This window comes from Artemia franciscana, chromosome 16 (genome assembly GCF_032884065.1).
Source record: "Artemia franciscana chromosome 16, ASM3288406v1, whole genome shotgun sequence".
NCBI lineage: Eukaryota > Metazoa > Arthropoda > Branchiopoda > Anostraca > Artemiidae > Artemia > Artemia franciscana.
This window is the reverse complement of record NC_088878.1, coordinates 33,674,882-33,695,352: the sequence shown is the minus strand read 5'-3', so window position 1 is coordinate 33,695,352 and position 20,471 is coordinate 33,674,882. Positions and strand designations below refer to the sequence as shown.

General features: G+C 34.1%; 3 non-coding genes across 3 annotated transcripts; all 3 read left to right on the top strand.

Moving 5' to 3' along the window:
• The first annotated feature begins 12,473 nt into the window (after window positions 1-12,473).
• Window positions 12,474-12,584, top strand: LOC136037476 (U5 spliceosomal RNA). Its single transcript, XR_010619969.1, has one exon. It is a non-coding gene; the product is annotated as a U5 spliceosomal RNA (small nuclear RNA).
• Window positions 12,585-15,529: 2,945 nt separating this feature from the next.
• Window positions 15,530-15,714, top strand: LOC136037454 (U2 spliceosomal RNA). The gene has a single exon (XR_010619954.1). It is a non-coding gene; the product is annotated as a U2 spliceosomal RNA (small nuclear RNA).
• Window positions 15,715-16,361: 647 nt separating this feature from the next.
• On the top strand, window positions 16,362-16,532 carry LOC136037440 (U1 spliceosomal RNA). The gene has a single exon (XR_010619942.1). It is a non-coding gene; the product is annotated as a U1 spliceosomal RNA (small nuclear RNA).
• Window positions 16,533-20,471: the final 3,939 nt, after the last annotated feature.

The window sequence follows — 20,471 nt, the reverse complement described above, 5'->3', positions numbered from 1 at the left end:
CCATCGATAATTTGTCATGGGGGAAGAAAATCTCCATGAAGGGAGCGCAGGATTTACTAGCATTATTTAAAAACACAATGAAAAAATAAATATGAAAAAGTTCTTTCAGCTGGAAGTAAGGAACAGCATTAAAACTTAAAACAAACAGAAATTATTACCCATTTGAGGGGCTCACCTCCTCCTAATACCTCACTCTTTACGTTAAAGTATTTTTAGTAATTTCAACTATTTATTCTACGGCTTTTGTGATTCTGGGGTCATTCTTGATGAATTGGGACAAAATTTAAGCTTTAGTGTAAAGAGCGAGGATCTGACAAGGGGGCGAACCCCCTCATATATGTAATAAAAATATGAGAATACAAAAGTTCTTTACGTATGCTAATTTATAAGTTACATAAATCTTTTACTAATAAAAATATTCGTAAAAAATTAAAAGTTCTAGTTGCCATTTAATTAACAAAAAAATCGGAGGGCAACTAGGCTTCCTCCCCCGCTCTTTTTTTCTCAAAATCATTCGATCAAAATTATGAGAAAGCCATTTAGCCAAAAAAAAAAAAATGCAAATTTCGTTTTAATTATTCCTCTGCGGAGAGCCAAAATCAAAACATGCATTGATTCAAAAACGTTCAGAAATTAAATAAAAAAAACAAGTTTTTTTAACTGAAAGTAAGGAGCGACATTAAAACTTAAAACGAACAGAAAAAGTTACGCTAAAGTTTTTTACTGTTTTAAAAAGAAGAATTGAGAGACAGAGTCAAACTTTAGCGTAAAGAGCGGGGCGTTGATGAGGAAGCAGCCTCTTTCATATACGAAGTAATTTCTCTTCGTTTTAAGTTTTTATGTCGCTCCTTACTTTCAGTTAAAAAAACTTGTTTTTTTTTTTATTTAATTACAAGACAAATCACGGATGCGTGTTTGTGTTGTTGTTTTTTTCCCAGGGATGATTTTATCGACCCAGTGGTCCTAAAATATCGTGTGAGGGCTCGTTCTAACGGAAATGAAAAGTTCTAGTGCCCTTTTTAAGTGACCAAAAAAATTGCAGGGCATCTAGGCCCCCTTCCACGCTCATTTTTTCCCAAAGTCACTGGATCAAAAGTCTGAGATAGCCATTTTATTCACCATAGTCAAAAAACCTAATAACTCTGTCTTTGGGGACGACTTACTCCTTCACAGTCCCTGTGGGAGGGGCTGCAAGTTACAAACTTTGACCAGTGTTTACACATAGTAATGGTTATTGAGAAGTGTAAAGACGCTTTCAGGGGGATTTTTTTTGGTTGGGGGTAGGGGTTGAGGGGAAGGAGTTATGCAGGGGGATATTTCAATGTAGGAATTTTCCATGGGAGAAGAAAACTTCCATGAAGGGGCGCAGGATTTTTTATTTTTTTTTAAAGAACAATGAAAGATGAATATTAAAAAGTTTTTCAACTGAAAGTAAGGAGCAGCATTAAAAATTAAATCGAAAAAAGATTGTTACGCATATGAGGGGTTCACCTCCTCCTAATGCCTCGCTCTTTACGCTAAAGTAACTTTATTAATTTCAACTATGTTTTCTACGGCCTTTGTGATTTAAAGGTCATTCTTAAGCAATTGGGACAAAATTTAAGCTTTAGTGTAAAGAGCGACGTATTGACGAGGTGGTGAACCACCTCATATACATAATAAAAACATACAAATATAGAAGTTTGTTAAGTAAGCTAATTCGAACGTTACGTGTATTTTTACTAATAAAAACATTTTTTAAACAACAACAAAAATTGGAGGGTAACTATGCCTACTCCCTCGCTTTTTTCTCAAAATCATCCGATCAAAACTATGAGAAAGGCCAATTAGCCATAAAAATAAATTAATATGCAAATTTGGTTTTAATTATTCATGTGCGGAGAGCCAAAATCAAAACATGCCTTAATTTAAAAACGTTCAGAAATCAAATTAAAAAAAAAAGATTTTTTAACTGAAAGTAAGGAGCGATATTAAAACTTAAAACGAACAGAAATTACTCCTTATATAAAAGACGCTGTTCCCTCCTCAACGCCCCGCTCTTTACGCTAAAGTTTTTTACTGTTTCAAAAAGTAGAGTTGAGAGACAGAGTCATGTTTGAATCTTTCTCTTAACTCTACTTTTTAAAACAGTAAAACCTTTAGCGTAAAGAGCGGGGCGTTGATGAGGAAGCAACCCCTTTCATATGCGAAGTAATTTCTGTTCATTTCAAGTTTTAATGCCGCTCCTTACTTTCTGTTAAAAAAACTTGTTTTTTTTATTTAATTTCTGAACGTTTTTGAATCAATGCATGTTTTGATTTTGGCTCTCCGCAGATGAATAATTAAAATGAAATTTTTATATTTATTTTTTTGGCTAAATTGCTTTCTCATATTTTCGATCGAATGATTTTGAGAAAAAAAGAGCGGGGGAGGAAGCCTAGTTACCCACCGATTTTTTGGTTACTTAAAAAGGCAACTAGAAATTTAAATTTTTTATGAATGTTTTTTTTTAGTAAAAGATATACGTAACTTATAAATTAGCTTACATAACGAACTTCTGTATTCTCATGTTTTTATTACGTATATGAGGGGATTCACCCCTTCGTCAGTACCTCATTCTTAACATTAAAGCTTGAATTTTGTCCCAATTTCTTAAGAATGACCCCTGAATCACAAAAGCCGTAGAATAAATGGTTAAAATTACTAAAATTACTTTAGCGTAAAGAGCAGGGTATTAGAAGGAGGTGAGCCCATCATATGCGTAATAATTTCTGTTCGTTTTAAGTTTTAATACTTTTCCTTACTTTCATTTGAAAAAACTTTTTTATATTTATTTTTTCTTTTTTTTCAAATAATGCTAGAAAATCCTGCGCTCCCTTCATGAAAGTTTTTTTCGCCCATGATAAATTCCTCTAAGGAAAGTTCCCCCAACATGTCCCCCTCTTTTCAACCCCCTCATCCCCCCTAAAACGTCTGTACAGTTCCAAATAAACATTAATATACGTAAGCACTGGTCAAAGTTTGTAACTTGTAGACCCTCCCACGGGGACTGTGGGGGAGTAAGTCGTCCTAGGATGGAGGGCCTAGTGGAGGGCCTAGATGCCCTCCAATTGTTTTGGTCACTTAAAAAGGGCACTAGAACTTTTCATTTCCGTTAGAATGAGCCCTCTTGCGACATTCTAGGACCACTTGGTCGATACGATGACCCCTGGGGAAAAAAAAACAAATAAACACGCACCGCTGAATTTGATGGTGTCATTTTTCAAATTTGATGGTGTCATTTTATCAAAATTCAATTTTTTAGAGTTTTGGTTACTATTGAGCCGGGTCGCTCCTTACTACAGTTCGTTACCACGAGCTGTTTGACAAGGAGACAACTTGACTCAGTAACTAATTACATAAAAAAACAACAAGTCTTTCAACTGAAAGTAAGGAGCGACATTAAAACTTAAAATAAACACAATTTATTTCGTATATGAGGGGGTAATCACAATGCTCAACACCATGCTTTTGACCCTGAAGTTCTTCGGCACCTTAAAAAAAAGAGTTATTGTTCTAATTAAACAACCCTGGTGTTTCACAAGTCTTTCTTTAAAAATTGGGGCAAAATTTAAACTTAAGCGTAAAGAGCGAGGTGTTGAGAGGGGAGCAACTCTAATATACAAATAACTCACGTTTGTTTTAAGTTTTAGTGTTGCTCCTTACTTTCAGTTGAGAAAACATTCTTTATTTAACTTCAAATCATTTTTTGAATAGTGCCAAGATATCTGGCTCTGCTTCTATAGGAAATTCCCCCCCCCCGAGGAAATATGCTCCCCGTTCGTTGTAGTTGAAGGGTCCAAAAATTGAGTCTGTAAGGAAGACCCCCACCGCAACCTAAAACTCTCAGGTCAAGGGTTTTAAGTTGTACCCTGAGGGCATATAAGGTTCTCGTAGAGAGGGTGATCATATCTGATTTGGAGGGGACTCATTTGATTGGTAATCAGAAGTTCTAATGCCCTCTTTAAGAGTCAAAGTGATCAGAGCGCGGCTAGACATTGCTTGTGGAGATATCTCCGCAGGTATAAATTGGGATATGGTACAATTTATTTGCCTAGACTAAATTTGTCTTGAAGTTGTGGCAACACTGGCCCTCAGACATTTGCAATAAAACTTATATATACTTTCTGAGATCGCTTCTACTCACAGACTATATAGACACCAGTTGCGCATTTACTTTTCAAAAGCAACCCAAAGCTATCTTCGCGACAATAATGGGCGCTCTGTCCAAACCATACACCCTTGCAGTTGGAAACTGGATTCCGAAGAGGCTGATAGGTCAAAACAGAAATTACCGTTTTCATTCCTTGAATAGAGCCAAGATCTTTCCGTGCTGATAGGATATGGGAGCGCTGGAGGTTAACGCTTAATCTAAAGATGTATGCTGAAATTGAAATCTTTCTAAGAGCAAGATACGACTCCACTCAACTGGCGTCTATATAGACAATCTATAACTATGAAACATATCCAGGGTAATTTGAATGGAATGACTAAAAAAACACAATGGTCAATCTTACAATAAATTTTTCTGCCACACAAATTGTTGGCAATCGCCCAATTCAAACAATTACTGAAGATGTATTTACCCCAACAATCAGAAATAGGGCCAAAGCCCCAGCTTCTCAGGAATTCACATTTTTTAACAATGCAAGAACACCCTCAGAATTGCTTCTGACTATATCTACATTGGAGTACACGCAGCTCTTGTTAACATTCTCCGAGTTATCTATAAGTTTCTCACTAACACGTAACATTTATATAATTTGTTAAAACTTACAATATCCCTTGGCTTACGCCAAAATAAGAGGGAACCGAAACAGCGCCAAAAGTGTACGTATGCCGGACATCCGAGTCACAGGTATGATCCTCAGATTAACCGGCAATTCAAAAATTAATTATTTTATTGTTTGAAAAAGATAATAATTGAAACCGAGATTTGAAAACGATTGTTTGAAACCGAGTGTATATTGACTATGATGTAAAATTTCTTATATATATGTATCGTATATTTTGTCTACATTTGAAAGCTACAGAACAATAATCATATATCAAGCATATTTATCAATGTATGTGAATTATTTTTCATAGAATAATTACATAAGATGAATAACTTCGAAACATATTTGACATATTCGAAACATATCTACATTGGAGTACACGCGGCTCTTGTTAATTTAAATAAATTAATTAATTATCCGAGTTATCTATAAGTTTCTCACTAACACGTAGCATTTATAGAATTTGTTAAAACTTACAATATCCATTGGCTTACGCTAGAATAAGAGGGAACCGAAACAGCACCAAAAGTGTACGTATGCCGGACATCCGAGTCACAGGTATGATTCTCAGATTAACCGGCAATTCAAAAATTAATTGTTTTATTGTTTTGTTGTAATAAATATAGTCAATATACACCGAGTGTATATTGACTATGATGTAAAATTTCTTATATATATGTACCGTATATTTTGTCTACATTTGAAAGCTACAAAACAATAATCATATATCAAGCATATTTATCAATGTATGTAAATTATTTTTCATTGAATAATTAAATAAGATGAATAACTTCGAAACATATTTGAGCCATGAGAAAAATTAAATCAACAAAAAAACGGTTAAGATGACGGTGAGGGGATAAGCACGCAGAAGCTGTACTGGAGTTTTCTGTGGAGAATCTCCAACTTTAAAGTTATATAAGGAACTGAAAATTTTCTAACAAAGAAAAATTTGCAAAATTTGAAATAATTTATCCGAATTCTGTTTAATTTGCCATTATTAAGAAGGGAGAAATGACCTGAAGCATAAAGGACAGAATGATTACAGAAACTAGAATAAAGTTTGGCCAGCGCCCGTGAATTATACTTCCCTCTATTTGCAACAATCTTTGCACAGCCAATCTAGATATTTTTACTTATTAAATAAAAAAAACTATTTTTTTTAACTGAAAGTAAGGAGCGACTGTTAAAACTTAAAAGAGAAATTACTCCATATATGAAAGGGACTGTTCCCTCCTCAAGACCCCGCTCTTTACGCAAAAGTTTGACTCTTTCTCTGAACTCTACTTTTTAAAAGAGTAAAAAACTTTACCGTAAAGAGCGAGGTGTTGAAGAGGGACCATTACTATATGTAAACACTGGTCAAAGTTTGTAACTTGCAGCCCCTCCCACGGGGACTGCAAGTTACAACTTTCTATTTGCCTTTTGTCAGAAAAACACTGAGAAATACAGACATAATTTGTCTTAATCCTTAAGCTGGCTTAAATCTTATACACAGGTACATATAAATTGTAATAGGCTCTTATACCCACACCACTCAAGAAGTGAAGTTGGGTTAATCCTAATGAGGCATACCTAAGAATGATAAAAATAAAATAATTTAGTAAGAAAATGGTACGTGTATTACAGGGCCTTATCTAGGTTTTTCTCGGGGGTGTTTTACACAAGAATTTTTTCGACGAAGGTACACAAAAAAAAAAAACTGAAAAACGCATAAGAAATTTGTTTATAACCATTTTTGTTACACTTTTAAGAGTCAAACAAACATTTCGGGGGGGGATCAAATATCCAAACCCCTCCCCTGGATACGGCCTCATAGTATGATATAGCCCTGATCCTTCAAGCTGTCCATACATTGACGCATTGCAGAACTATTTTTTTTCGTTAGTTTCTTTCAGCTTGGCTTAAGGTATAAAAAAAATGAAAAGTGACTGCGAAGTAAAGCGAAGTCCTTTCAAATACAGGGCCTGGTTCGTCCCAATCGTGCTCTATCCGACCTGGCTGCTCAAAAGGACAGGACAAAATTCTGGAAAAAATTTCCAAAATTTCCTTCCAAAATTTCCTTTCAAAATCTATAGATTTTCAATTTCACCTGAAATATTCGTTGCTTTTGATTCTATTAATTAAAGACAACAATAATTAAAACAAAAGTGAGAATGATCTTGAAATCTAAAATGAGCAAAAATATATCATATAATGCTTAATTTAGGCATGAAACAATCAAAGATTGTTATATATGAATTAATGAAACTCAGAGCAAACAGAAATTAAAATGAATAATAAAACACACAGATAATATATGCTTTTAAGAATTAACAGAAGAATCATAACAAGGACAAAGATTAAAATGTTTAATGTAAAGTATACCACTACTGCTACTAGCAAATCACCGCTGCACCAAGCCACCTAGGGTCAACAAAAAACAAAATCGAAAAGAAAAACATAAAATTTAATTTACATCTAAGGTCATCACAACTACGCACGCTCTTCCTCCCTCCCAATCAGTTCAATGCCTCCATTCTTACACCCTCCCATGAATTTTTCATTTCTCTCAATGCTCCCTTGCACCTCCCTCGTACCAAAACCAAGGGTGACAAAGAGAAATTACGAAACATCTAAATTCTGTAACAGTAAGCGTAGCTTGTACTTTATAGAATTAAATAAAAAAAAAAACAAGTTTTTTTAACTGAAAGTAAGGAGCAAAATTAAAACTTAAAACGAACAGAAATTACTTCGTATATGAAAGGGGCTGCTTCCTCACCAACATCCCGCTCTTGACGCTAAAGTTTGACTCTTTCTCTCAACTCTTCTTTTTAAAACAGTAAAAAACTTTAGCGTAAAGAGCGGGATGTTGGTGAGGAAGCAGCCCCTTTCATACACGAAGTAATTTCTGTTCGTTTTAAGTTTTAATTTTGCTCCTTACTTTCAGTTAAAAAAACCTGTTTATTTTGTTAAATTTCTGAACGTTTTTGAATCAGTGCATGTTTTGACTTTGGCTCTCCGCAGAGGAATAATTCAAACAAAATTTGCATATTTATTTTTTTTTTTTTGCTAAATGACTTTCTCATAATTTTGATTGAATGATTTTGAAAAAAAAGAGCGGGGGAGGAAGCCTAGTTGCCCTCCGATTTTTTGGTTAATTAAGATAAAGGCAACTAGAACTTTTAATTTTTTACGAATCTTTTTTTTAGTAAAAGATATACGTAACTTATAAATTAGCTTATGTAAAGAAGTTTTGTATTCTCATGTTTTTATTACATATATGAGGAGGTTCGCCCCCTCTTCAGTACCTCGCTCCTTACACTAAAGCTTAAATTTTGTCCCAATTCATTAAGAATGACCTCTGAATCACCAAAGCCGTAAAATAAATAGTTGAAATTACTAAAAATGCTTTAGCGTAAAGAGCGGGGTATTAGGAGGAGGTGAGCTCCTCATATGGGTAATAATTTCTGTTCGTTTTAAGTTTTAATGCTGCTCTTTACTTCCAGCTGAAAAAAACTTTTTTATATTTCTTTTTTCATTGTTTTTTTTTTTAATAATGCTAGTAAATCCTGCGCTCCCTTCATGGAAATTTTCTTCTACCATGACAAATTCCTCGATGGAAAGCTCCCCCAGCCAAAAGATCCTATTGAAAATGCCTACACACTTCCCAATAACCATTACTATATGTAAGCACTGGTCAAATTTTGTAACTTGTAGCCCCTCCCCCAGGGACTGTGGAGGAGTAAGGTATCCCAAAGACATAGTTTTTATGGTTTTCGACTATGTTGAACAAAATGGCCATCTCAAAATTTTTATCCGTTGATTTTAGGAAAAAAATGAGCGTCGGAGGGGGCCTAGATGCCCTCCAATTTTTTTGGTCACTTAAAAAGGGCACTAGAACTTTTCATTTCCGTTAGAATGAGCCCTCTTGCGGCATTCTAGGACCCCTTGGTCGATACGATGACCCCTGGGAAAAAAAACAAAACAAAAAACAAAAAAAAACAAATAAACACGCACCCGTGATTTGTCTTCTGGCAAAAAATACAAAATTCCACATTTTTGTAGATAGGAGCTTGAAACTTCTACAAAAGGGTTCTCTGAGACACTGAATCTGATGGTGTCATTTTCGTTAAGATCTTACGACTTTTAGGGGTGTTTTCCCCTATTTTCCTAAATAAGGCAAATTTTCTCAGGCTCGGAACTTTTGATGGGTAAGACTAAACTTGATGAAAATTATATATTTAAAATCAGCATTAAAATGCGATTCTTTTGATGTAGCTGTTGATATCAAAATTCAATTTTTTAGAGTTTTGGTTACTATTGAGCCGGATCGCTCCTTACTCTTTACGCTAAAGTTTGACTCTTTCTCTCAATTCCTCTTTTTAAAACATAAGAAAACTTTAGCGTAAAGAGCGGGGCGTTGATGAGGAAGCATATATATATACGGAAGTAATTTCTGTTCGTTTTAAGTTTTAATGTCACTCCTTACTTTCAGTTAAAAAAACTTGTTTTTTTTTAATATTTAATTTCTGAACGTTTTTGAATCAATGCATGTTTTGATTTTGGCTCTCCGCAGAGGAATAATTAAAACGGAATTTGCGTATTTTTTTTTTTTTTGGCTAAACGGCTTTCTCGTAGTTTTGATCGAATGATTTTCAGAAAGAAAAGGAGCGGTGGAGGAAGCCTAATTGCCCTCCGATTTTTTGGTTACTTAAAAAGGCAACTATAACTTTTAATTTTTTACGAATATTTTTTATTAGTAAAAGATATACATATCTTATAAATTAGCTGACGTGACAAACTTTTGTATTCTTATGTCTTTATTACATATATGAGTAGGGTTCACCCCCTCTTCAGTACCTCCCTCTTTACACTAAAGAATAAATTTTGTCCCAGTTCCTTAAGACTGACCTCTAAATCACAAAAGCCGTAGAATAAATAGTTGAAATTACTGAAAATACTTTAGCGTAAAGAGCGAGGTATTAGGAGGAGGTGAGCCCCTCATATGCGTAATAATTTCTGTTCGTTTTAAGTTTTAATGCTGCTCCTTACTTCCAGTTGAAAAAACTGTTTAATATTTGCTTTTTCATTGTTTTTTTTTAAATAATGCTAGAAAATCCTTCGCTCCCTTCATGGAAATTTTCTTCCCCCATGACATTTTCCTCGATAGAAAGTCCCTCCAACATATCCCCCTATTCTCAACCCCTCCCCCCAACCATAAAATCCTACTGAAAATGCCTACACACTTCCCAATAACCATTGCTTTATGTAAGCACTGGTCAAAGTTTGTAACTTGTAGCCCCTCCCACGGGGACTATGGAGGAGTAAGTCATCCGCAAAGACATTGTTATAAGGTTTTTCGACCACGCTGAATAAAATGGTTATCTCAGAATTTTGTTCCGTTGACTTTGGGAAAATAATTGGCGTGGGAGGGGGCCTAGGTGCCGTCCAATTTTTCGGTCACTGAAAAGGGGCACTACAACTTTTCATTTCGGTAAGAATGAGCCCTCTTGCGAAATTCTAGGAACACTTGGTCGATATAATCACCCCTAGGGAAAAAAACAAAACAAAAAACAAAACAAACAAATAAACACGCATCCGTGATCTGCCTTCTGGCAAAAATACAAAATTCCACATTTTTGTAGATAGGAGCTTGAAACTTTTACAATAGGGTTCTCTGATAGTGTAATTAACATTAAGATTCTATGACTTTTAGGGGTGTCTTCCCCTATTTTCTAAATTAAGCCAAATTTTCTCAGGCTCGTAACTTTTGATGAGTAAGACCAAACTTGATGAAACTTATGTATCTAAAATCAGCACAAAATGTGAATCTTTTGATGTAGCTATTGGTATCAAATTTTTAGAGTTTTCGTTTACTAATGAGCCGGGTCGCTACTTACTACAGTTCGTCACCACGAACTGTTTGATAATAACCTCATATATGCTCATATATGCATCATATATGCCTCATATATATCAGGGACATACTTTATGGAAATGGGTATCTTCTTTTATTTATTAATAAAAGTTTGTTAATACAATTTTAATACAATATTTGTTAATACAATTAACCGTAGAGTGAAAAGACACTCCCATAAAATCAACGATAATTTACCATGTGAGATTCCCGATAAGCCGCAACACATAATTTACCTCCCATATATCCCAAAAATCACTAGAAATCTTAAAAAAGTATGCACACAAAACAATCTATATGTTGTATTTACCAATAATTTGAAAATCATAAATCTCCTAAATTCTGGTAAAGATAAGACTCCAGTTACTCGCCAAAGAGGTGTCTATCAAATACCATGCGACTGTGGCAAATTCTATGTGGGGAGACCCCACCAGAATTTCGAGAAACACCAACAACAACATAAAGATGATATCACCGAAGCTCTAAATTCTAATATTGCTTCTATTTCTTTTGATTCTGCTTTAAGCAGCCATGTTTTCGAAAATCCTAGCCACAAAATACTTTTTAAAGAATCCGCCATTAGGCATAAAGCGAGTAGTTCGAGAAGCAATTGAAATCAGACTTAAGATTAATAATAATATTTCCTTAAATAGGGATTTAGGAGAATATTCACTTAATGCTCTATACACAAATTTAATTAAAAATGACCTTACGAAATATTATAAAAAACCAATGGATATTGACACAGAGCCTGTCACAAATAGAGCTATAAGATCAACTGCGAAAAAAGCTAGGCTGGCAATAAAAACGTGTTTTTAAGTCATTTTCTTTCAGTTCAATGAATTGCCTCGTTTCATAGCAATTTATTTATCAGTCCTTGTTGAACTTCGCCGAGGTAAGGATGCTGGGACCATTTTGAAAAACTGTTCATTTTAGTTTTATTGATTTTATTCTCTTGTAAGTTGTTTTTTCTTATTTGTATTGCTGAGGACAGCCCTTGGACATAGGACCGAAATATTGGCATAGGGCCACTATCATAACTTATAGTACTTGCCCCGAGGGCTGGAAAGGGGGGGGGGTATCAAACCCAAAACCATAGTTATTTTATATTTAGAATGTTAATTGATCGAATTTTGATTGGAAGCATTAGGGGGAAAATGACATAAAGTAGGGAGGGTAGTTGCCACTCTTGAGCCTTAAAAAGCGAACCAGAACTTTCGATTTGAAGTTGAACAAACCTTCTAAACTGATTGAATTCCTGATGCATTTTGTTTTTGAAAATACTCCGTAATTATCAAATACTGATTTTTAAATTTAACTAGGAATCGAATCAAATTGCTGAAATTTAAATTAAGTCACAAAGGCTAGTCTTAAAAAGTGAAATGCCCTTGGTCACCACACATTTCATCAAGTCAATTGCGTTGGCAACATATCAGACTAAGAATTTCTTCTCTACCGCTAAGCTTCTTGGAATATTTTAATAGGGGGGCCCTTTGGCTACAGCAATTGATCGACCATTCAGCTACATTACAATTATCTTTGGGCCTGATTACTGAATATTTATGTTAATTTCTGCAGATGTAGTTTTAGTAGTATGTCATTAAAGTTGCCCATGAATTGCTGTTCATTGAATATGTTTTCGCAACATATGATTTTTTGGCCCGTATTTACTTGATTGAACATTGAATTTCTTATTGCTTTCGAACCTTGTTAAAAAAAACACGAGGATTTACTAGGATTTATTTTTATATACCCAAGTCAACCTTAGCAATTTTCATAGCTTCGACCTCTCCTCCTATCGAGTTAATCTTTCGCCTCTTACTAAAGATTGCCGTGGGGAGGGGCACTTGATGAGTTTTAACAAATTTTTGAATGCTGAAAGGCAGACTAGTCTACACTATTGTTGTATGTTTTAATGTTTCAAGATTACTTATCTAGATATTATTCATATATTATCTTACTTATCAAGATATTAGGGTTGTCAGACAAGTAACCCTGGAAAATGCAAGATAATTGAAGTCATTTATGAACAAAAACCCAATCTTTTCAAAAATATAAAACAAATTGTGAACTTATGGGCAAATAGTAAAAAGGGACTGTAATTGTGAAATATGGCAAAACTTCCAAAGGTGTCTAAATAAGCTATATTTACAGCGAAGTAGACGTGATTACTATTGTTAGTCGCCTAGTTGCCTAAAGCCCTTCAGTTGAACAAGTGGCTGGCTAGATGTTTGTTGTTATCTTTTGCAGGTGATATCCAGGGAAGCTACTTTTCAGCGGGTAAGGGATGCTCCAAGGCACTCTTGGTTTGGTGCAATAGTGTGCCAAGTCCTAGGCGCTCTTGAGTCCCGAATCTCTTAGGGCCCTCATTCCTCCCTCGTCTAGGAACCGTATTTCCATTCCAGTTTAGGGGATTCCTCTAAAATGAGAAGTTTTGAGATCTTACAGGGGCAAATCCTTTCATTTGGGGATTCCATTGGTTTCTAGATACAATACTCAGTCTGGCGGGAGAACACGATTCAAGAGACGATTCTCTGTGTGAAGAGAAAAGAGAATCAACAGGCGATTCTCCATGTGAAGGGAGACCAAGAAACGGGTCTGTGAGGAAGGAGAAACCTGGAGCCTAAATGCAAATATAACACAAAATCCCTGTGGTTTACCACCTCAAAGTTTTATATTCGTTGATACATTCAGGGAGTCTGAATTATTGTATTCTAACAGCTAAACTAATGATTCCTCGGTCTGAAATGACTGAAATACATTCTACAACATATTTTGGCACAAGGAATGAATGTGGTCAGGACTGGCCCTTTTTTCTTTTGCAGGCCTTCCTCCAGAACCGTCCTAAATTTTACACAAGTCTATTTTGCCTCCAGAGGGAGAAGACTTTGTGATGGGCCAATGGGCCTGTACGAAATTGGAACGGAAACGATTCTTGTATTTATTTCTTAAGCCCTTAGATGGTGTAAAAACGATTCAAGTCCCAGCTACATTTAGTCCTCTTTTGTTTCGTCTTAAAAAGTAACTATTTCTGGATTTATTATCCTTAGAGCATAGCCACGTAATTTATTTAGGCTAAAAAGTAAAAGGCAAAGCATTGCTCAAGAAATCTGAACAAAACTAACTGAAATCCATACACACTATTACTGCATAAAGTAATTGATCTTCTGCCCTTGAAAAATCAAAAGATACCACCAAATTGGAATGCAACTTTCCTCGTACTACTTTGTTTCTACTAAGTCCTTGTAGCTCGACTCCATCTTATAGGACTTTTTTTTCATTTCTTTTGCTTTTTTACAGCGGCGTAATTTCGTCAAAATCCAAACTTGAAGGGGATGGAGGAGCAAAGATGGAACCCTTTGTCCAAAATAAAGTGAAAATAGCAGTAAAAACTAAAAAGAAACCATTTGGTACCACAGAGACACTATTTAGTACTCTAAAAGAACTATAAATTTACTTTTTAAAAAAAATGTGTCTGTAGATCCTTAAATTCATAGGTTTATATTAGTTTAGACGAAATTTTGGAAGAAACTAAATTTCAGAAGGGGGAGGGGAATGAGGTTTGGGGGAGGGGCAGTTGCATCTTCCAGCTCCATAACAGATTAAGCCCCTACTTTTCTATGGTTTCGAACCTTAGAGTTGTTTAATAAGCTTTGATCAAATTCTCCTATAAAACTGCAATTCTACTTGAAGGCCATCTATTCTTCAAGACAGTCTTCTGGGCTACATAGTTAGTAAGAAGATGGAATTGTAGAATTACTCAAGTAAATGACAAATGAAAAGGACAAATACTTATACAATAGAGCAAGCAATCATTTATCTGATAAGGTTTCACTGTTTCGTGTCTGTGCATCTTTTTAGGTGATTGAAAATTCAGCTTTTGTTTCCATATTTGAAGCAAATTTAATAATATCTTAATAAAACTTGCATTGTTACCATCTAGCATATATGGAAAACCAGTGGCTTTATCAGGAAGGAAATTTTCTCTACAAGATTTCTTTCCTGCATTCCTCCTCTTAGATTCAAAAGAAATCTCTTCGTGGTATTATCATTGAAAAAGGGCTTGTTTTTTTTGCTTTGTATTTTTGTTAAAGAAATTGAAAAGATAACGAGATTCCAGTGCCCGGAATCTGGAGAATACTCTTTCGCCCCCTCTCCCCTTCCCCTTGGGCTGTGTTTACAAATCTATTTTGAGAAAGGAATACAAAAAAAAAAAATAAATAAAACCCATCGGAAACTTGTTTAAAGCATTGCCCTACGGTTTAATGAGTCAGACAAACAGATCGGAGATTAGCACATTGGGTCCAGCCTTGTCCCCTAGTTTCCATGAATTGGCGCATTTGATCAATACCGGTGGTGTCGACTGGTGTATTGACAATTTTTATTGCAAATGAGGGTGTTTTTTGCGGTATTTTTGTAAAAGAAAGTAAAAAAAAAACAAGAGAATTGTTCTCTCTGGATTTCGAAAAAAAACTTTTCTCTGTCCCCCGCCCCCTTAATTGCCGTGAATTAACGTTATTCATCAATGCTGGTTCCGATCATTGTTAGCTAAAGGGCCAAGAGAATATATCTCTGGTTTAAGGTGTTATCTTTTCTGATTTTGGCTTTTTGAGTGACAATTTTGTCCAAGTCTTGATTGGAAAATTTTCCGTTTACTATTAGAATTTTGAGATAAACTTTAATATAATGGGAAATGTTTTGTACTGTTTAAAAAAATCTAAAGACAAAGTGCTAAGTTAATTGAATGTTATTTGGGAATTGCAACCGAAATAAATTTTGTGACAAACTTTGTTACTTGTATTCTTTTAAGTGCTTTGACATTCCTAATTGAATTATCGCTTCTCCGCCTTTTGGCTAAGAACAAAGTGTAGTATCTGTTCTTATCAGCTTAATATCTGATACGGCCCTTACATGGGGACCAGAATATTAAACTGACTTTCGGAAACCGGAGGGATGTCGAGGCTTGCTCCGCTCCCTTCCCGCGTTGGCATGTTATTCAAAGTGAAGAGAGACCTCGCTGTTTGTTACTTAGTCCTTGAATATATTGGAAATCATTTTTTTTTCCATATGAAAAAAAGAAGAAACACTGTATAAAATTTAAAAAAATGAAGAGTGAAAAAGCCAATGGGTGGACACCATAATTAATTTAAAGTGCCCAAGCTGGATCAAAGTCCCCATGCATCCTTATCGAAAATAGTTCGTAATTATAAACTACTGAAATTTAAATTCAACCAGTATTCGATAAAATGGCCGAAACGACTTTTTTTGGCCTCAGGCGGCTTGGCTCTGCGGTGAGTTGTTGATAGTAGCAATGACTAGAGCCCCCCTATGATTGTTAGAGAGAAAATAATTGGCAAAGTCAGTAGAACGGTCACTAGGTTCTCAGAAATTAAAGTTTCGACTTTTCAGTCAAATTGATAAGAGAGTGAGAAACCCCTGATTTTGTTTTCTCAATAAGGTAAACTTTCATTTAAACGATCTAGAGGCGTGCATATGAAAATGAAATGGGGCATTCCTATTTTCAAAAATAATTCAGAGACTTGATTCACTGCTGTGAAAAAAGTATTGTAAAGCTACATCTGTTTAATAAATTAAAGTTTCTGAGTGGCATTCAAAGCAACCGGATTTATGTCGAAAGACATTAGTAAAATGATTCTTAACAATTCCTACTTACCTAGCTAGAGAGCTACCTTGATTATGAAGGAGGCGCTCACAGGGTGAGGCCTTTCCGCTGCACTTCGGATCGGCTGACCCCTGTGATTGTGATTACCACAAATGGGGGTAGCTCAACAGCGTAATTTTATGGTAGTGGGGGACTGCGTTCGCGGGGACCCCTCTACACATTAAATAGGTTTCTTCCTTTGAGCGCGCACTATGTTGCAATTTGAGACGGAAACGTCTCAAAAGTCAAACCCATAATAAAATATGTTATACGTAAGTGTGTAAGACGACATTTTCCGCAGCAGCACATGAAATTTTTTCCACACACAGCAACACATAGACAAGACATTAGACTTTTACAAGACACTCACTTGTAAAAGTGTTTTAGTGCAAAAAATATCGTATATTTACAATATACATATATATATATATATATATATATATATATATATATATATATATATATATATATATATATATATATATATATACTTATATATATATATATATATATATATATATATATATATATATATATATATATATATATATATATATATATATATATATATGTATATATATATATATATATATATATATATATATATATATATATATATATATAGGCTACTAGCTGTTGTTACATACCCGGTGTCCCGGTATGTAATTTCATCAGTTGACAAACATGACGTCAGTCGACAAACAACTTCATGACGCATACAGCTCAATCCTTATAGTGACGTCAGTCGAAACACAAACATGACGTCACTCGACACACACACATACAGACAACTTATTTTTATATATGTACTAGCTGTTGGGATGGTGCTTCACGCCACCCCAACACCTAGATGGTGGGGCGCTTTGCGCCCCCCAAGCCCCCCGCGCGCGTAAGTCGTTACGCGCCATATTAGTTACGCGCCATTGTAGTTGTGTCCCTGTGTCCCACCTGTGAATAGATATATATATATATATATATATATATATATATATATATATATATATATATATATATATATATATATATATATATATATATATATATATATATATATATATATATGTTTTTAACTACGTAAAACATGTGAATATACAACATTCTTCGATGTCCCATTGTCTGTGCATATAAATAGATTGTCAGGTTTACTGACTCTTGAACATGCAACATATAATTGTCCATGGGAAAAACAATCCGTATTCAGATCTATACCTCATTATTCTAATGATGTGTCCCTGTGTCCCGGTCGTCATTTATATTCCCTGTGTCCCGGTGTCCCGGTCTGTAATTTCTATTCTATTCTTATTTTTATTTCTTATTTTTGATTATTTGTAATTTCTTATTTCTATTCTATGTAATTTCTATATATATATATATATATATATATATATATATATATATATATATATATATATATATATATATATATATATATATATATATATATATATATATATATATATATATATATATATATATATCTGTGTGTGTGTGTGTGTGTGTGTTATTGCTTGATTTTAGTACTGCTCTATCGGCCCCCCCCTTCCAAAAAAAAGGCTGAATAAAAAAACTGAAGAAAACACAAAAAGTAAAAATTTCTACACACACACACACACACACATAGAAATTAGTCTATAAATTTAAATGTTTCTCATAAGAAACTATTTCAAATAACTTAAATTAGTAATATAGTGGACTTCATAAATGACTTTAGGAGGGGATCAGTAAGAATAGCTAGAAAACTGTATACCAACCACACAGTCTAATAATATGAACTTTGCTTACACAAAATATCACCTAGTATTATACCTAAATTTTGATTCAAAGTATTCCCTGAAGGGATTAAGCCCTTAATTTAGTTAACCATTTTTATATCAATTTTTCGTGTTTTATTTTTGGAAAAACTAATTTTTGTTTTTAAGTTTTTTTATGCCGCATGATTTTTCAATTAATTTGGAAAATTAAAAATGCATACATTTTAAAACACCAATTTATAATCAACAAAGCAACGAGAATGCTTAGTTTAGCTATAATTAGAACTTGTTGCGCACTAACAAAATCAAGCTTCCAATCTAACCAGAACCATGGATTACAAATCTATTTCAATTAACACTTATAGTTGACGATTATCAATTCTAAAACATGAAAGATAAGGAAATAAAATAATATAATGTAATAAGAATTTCTATTGGCGAGGACTTTAAATCAAAGTGAAGTAAATATTTATCTATAGAAAAAAGTTTTTAGTCATTAGAAAAGTTCAAAGAACGCATATTTTTGTGAAAAAACTTGATATTTGCAAAGTCTAATCTATCTAGCAACGTTGAGGTCTAACTAAAAAGAAACAGAGAGTTTTACTATCATTTTCACTTGATCTGGAAAATATTGGCTCCATTAGGATTTTGATGAAATTACGCCACTGTGGGACGGAGGACGCAGATGAGTATGTTTTCAATAATAAATAATAGCAGTAGGGACCTTTAATTTTGCCTAAAAATTTTCTTGTGTAAAAATGTTTGGATATAATGTTTTGAGTAAGAAAATTTTAGGTAAAGCGCTCCGTACCCACCAAGTCCTAAAAAAAAGTACTGAGTAAAGGACTATCATTTTCACTTGATCTGGAAAATATTGGCTCCACTAGGATTTTGATGAAATTACGCCACTGTGGGACGGAGGGCGCAGATGAGTATGTTTTCAATAATAATAATAGCAGTAGGGACCTTTAATTTTGCCTAAAAATTTTCTTGTGTAAAAATGTTCGGATATAATGTTTTGAGTAAGAAAATTTTAGGTAAAGAGCTCCGGACCCACCAAGTGCTAAAAAAAAAAAAAAGGTACTGAGAAAAGAAGAAAAAACTGTATTTCCATAGAAAAATGAAATGTAGTGGCGTCGATTCACGAAAATATAACTCTTCAATATCTTGGGGGGGATCTCCCCTTGATTGTCCCAAATATATCCCTAAGAATATATTGCTCCGTAGTTATATATAATTGATTGTGAGTTATATATAACGTAGTTATATATATTGACCCGGTGAAATACATTTTCGTCCGGGTGATAGATTGCAATATCAGATAAGAATGTTATGTATAAAGTTAGGCTGTTATATATAATTTAAAATTATGGATGTTAAACAATGCTAAAGAATGTTAAAATTTAGTTGAGTGTCATTGAATACACGGTGGCATACATTCGCCATAAATTTCCACCTTAAGTCCCAGATTTGCCTTACGCAGTTGAGCCAAAAGCAGCAAATGCCAACTGTGGTATGGTGCTAACAACCATTACTTCATTGCGATAATCAAATTAAGGGTAGAAAAATAAGTAATAATTATGTAATGTAACTCATTAGAAGCTTTTTTTGTAAAACCAAAAGGAAATAAAAAAGTTTTTTTTTTCGCTGTCATATTAAAATTTTGACTCATTTCTATATATTTTCATATAATTGTAAATGAAAAGGGGGTAAGAAATTATTAAATGTCTGGTGATTAGAATACATTTTTCTAAAGGAGGGGGAAGGGGCTATTCTTTTAGGTAAGCTCTATATTAAAGCCAAAAACTAAGCAAAAAGGGAATTTATAAAGCACAAGAGATGTAAGTAACAATTAAATCCACGTTAAATTCAGACAGAAATATTTCAGTTTTGGATTGTTAAAAATATTTTGACTTAATTTACTGTCTTGCTTTGTCCTCTAAAAGCAGGATCGTGAGCTCATCCCTTTAACTCAAAATTGGATCATCTTCATTGCGTGCATCTGAATTCAAATGTTCCGCACGCCTTTTTTCTCACATACCTCAGGGTCATAACTACAAAAAGTCAGACTGCTGCCGCCCCAAAAAATTGTTTTAGTGAAATAACCATTTTGCTAAGAGTTTTAGTTTTACATCCACTTCTTAAGTCCTTGTACATTTACTTTGAGTATACTTTGATACTTTTGTTAAACATAAAAAGATACTGATGTAGAATAGCCACAAACACCCAAGAATTTTCTCTCTCTTGAGCCCAAATAATTGCAACTCTGGGTTTTAGTAATATTAAATTACGTATCAATCTGAAGTTTTATTAAATTTAATTTTTGAGCAATTCGCCTTTTCAATTATTATCATGATTCAGCT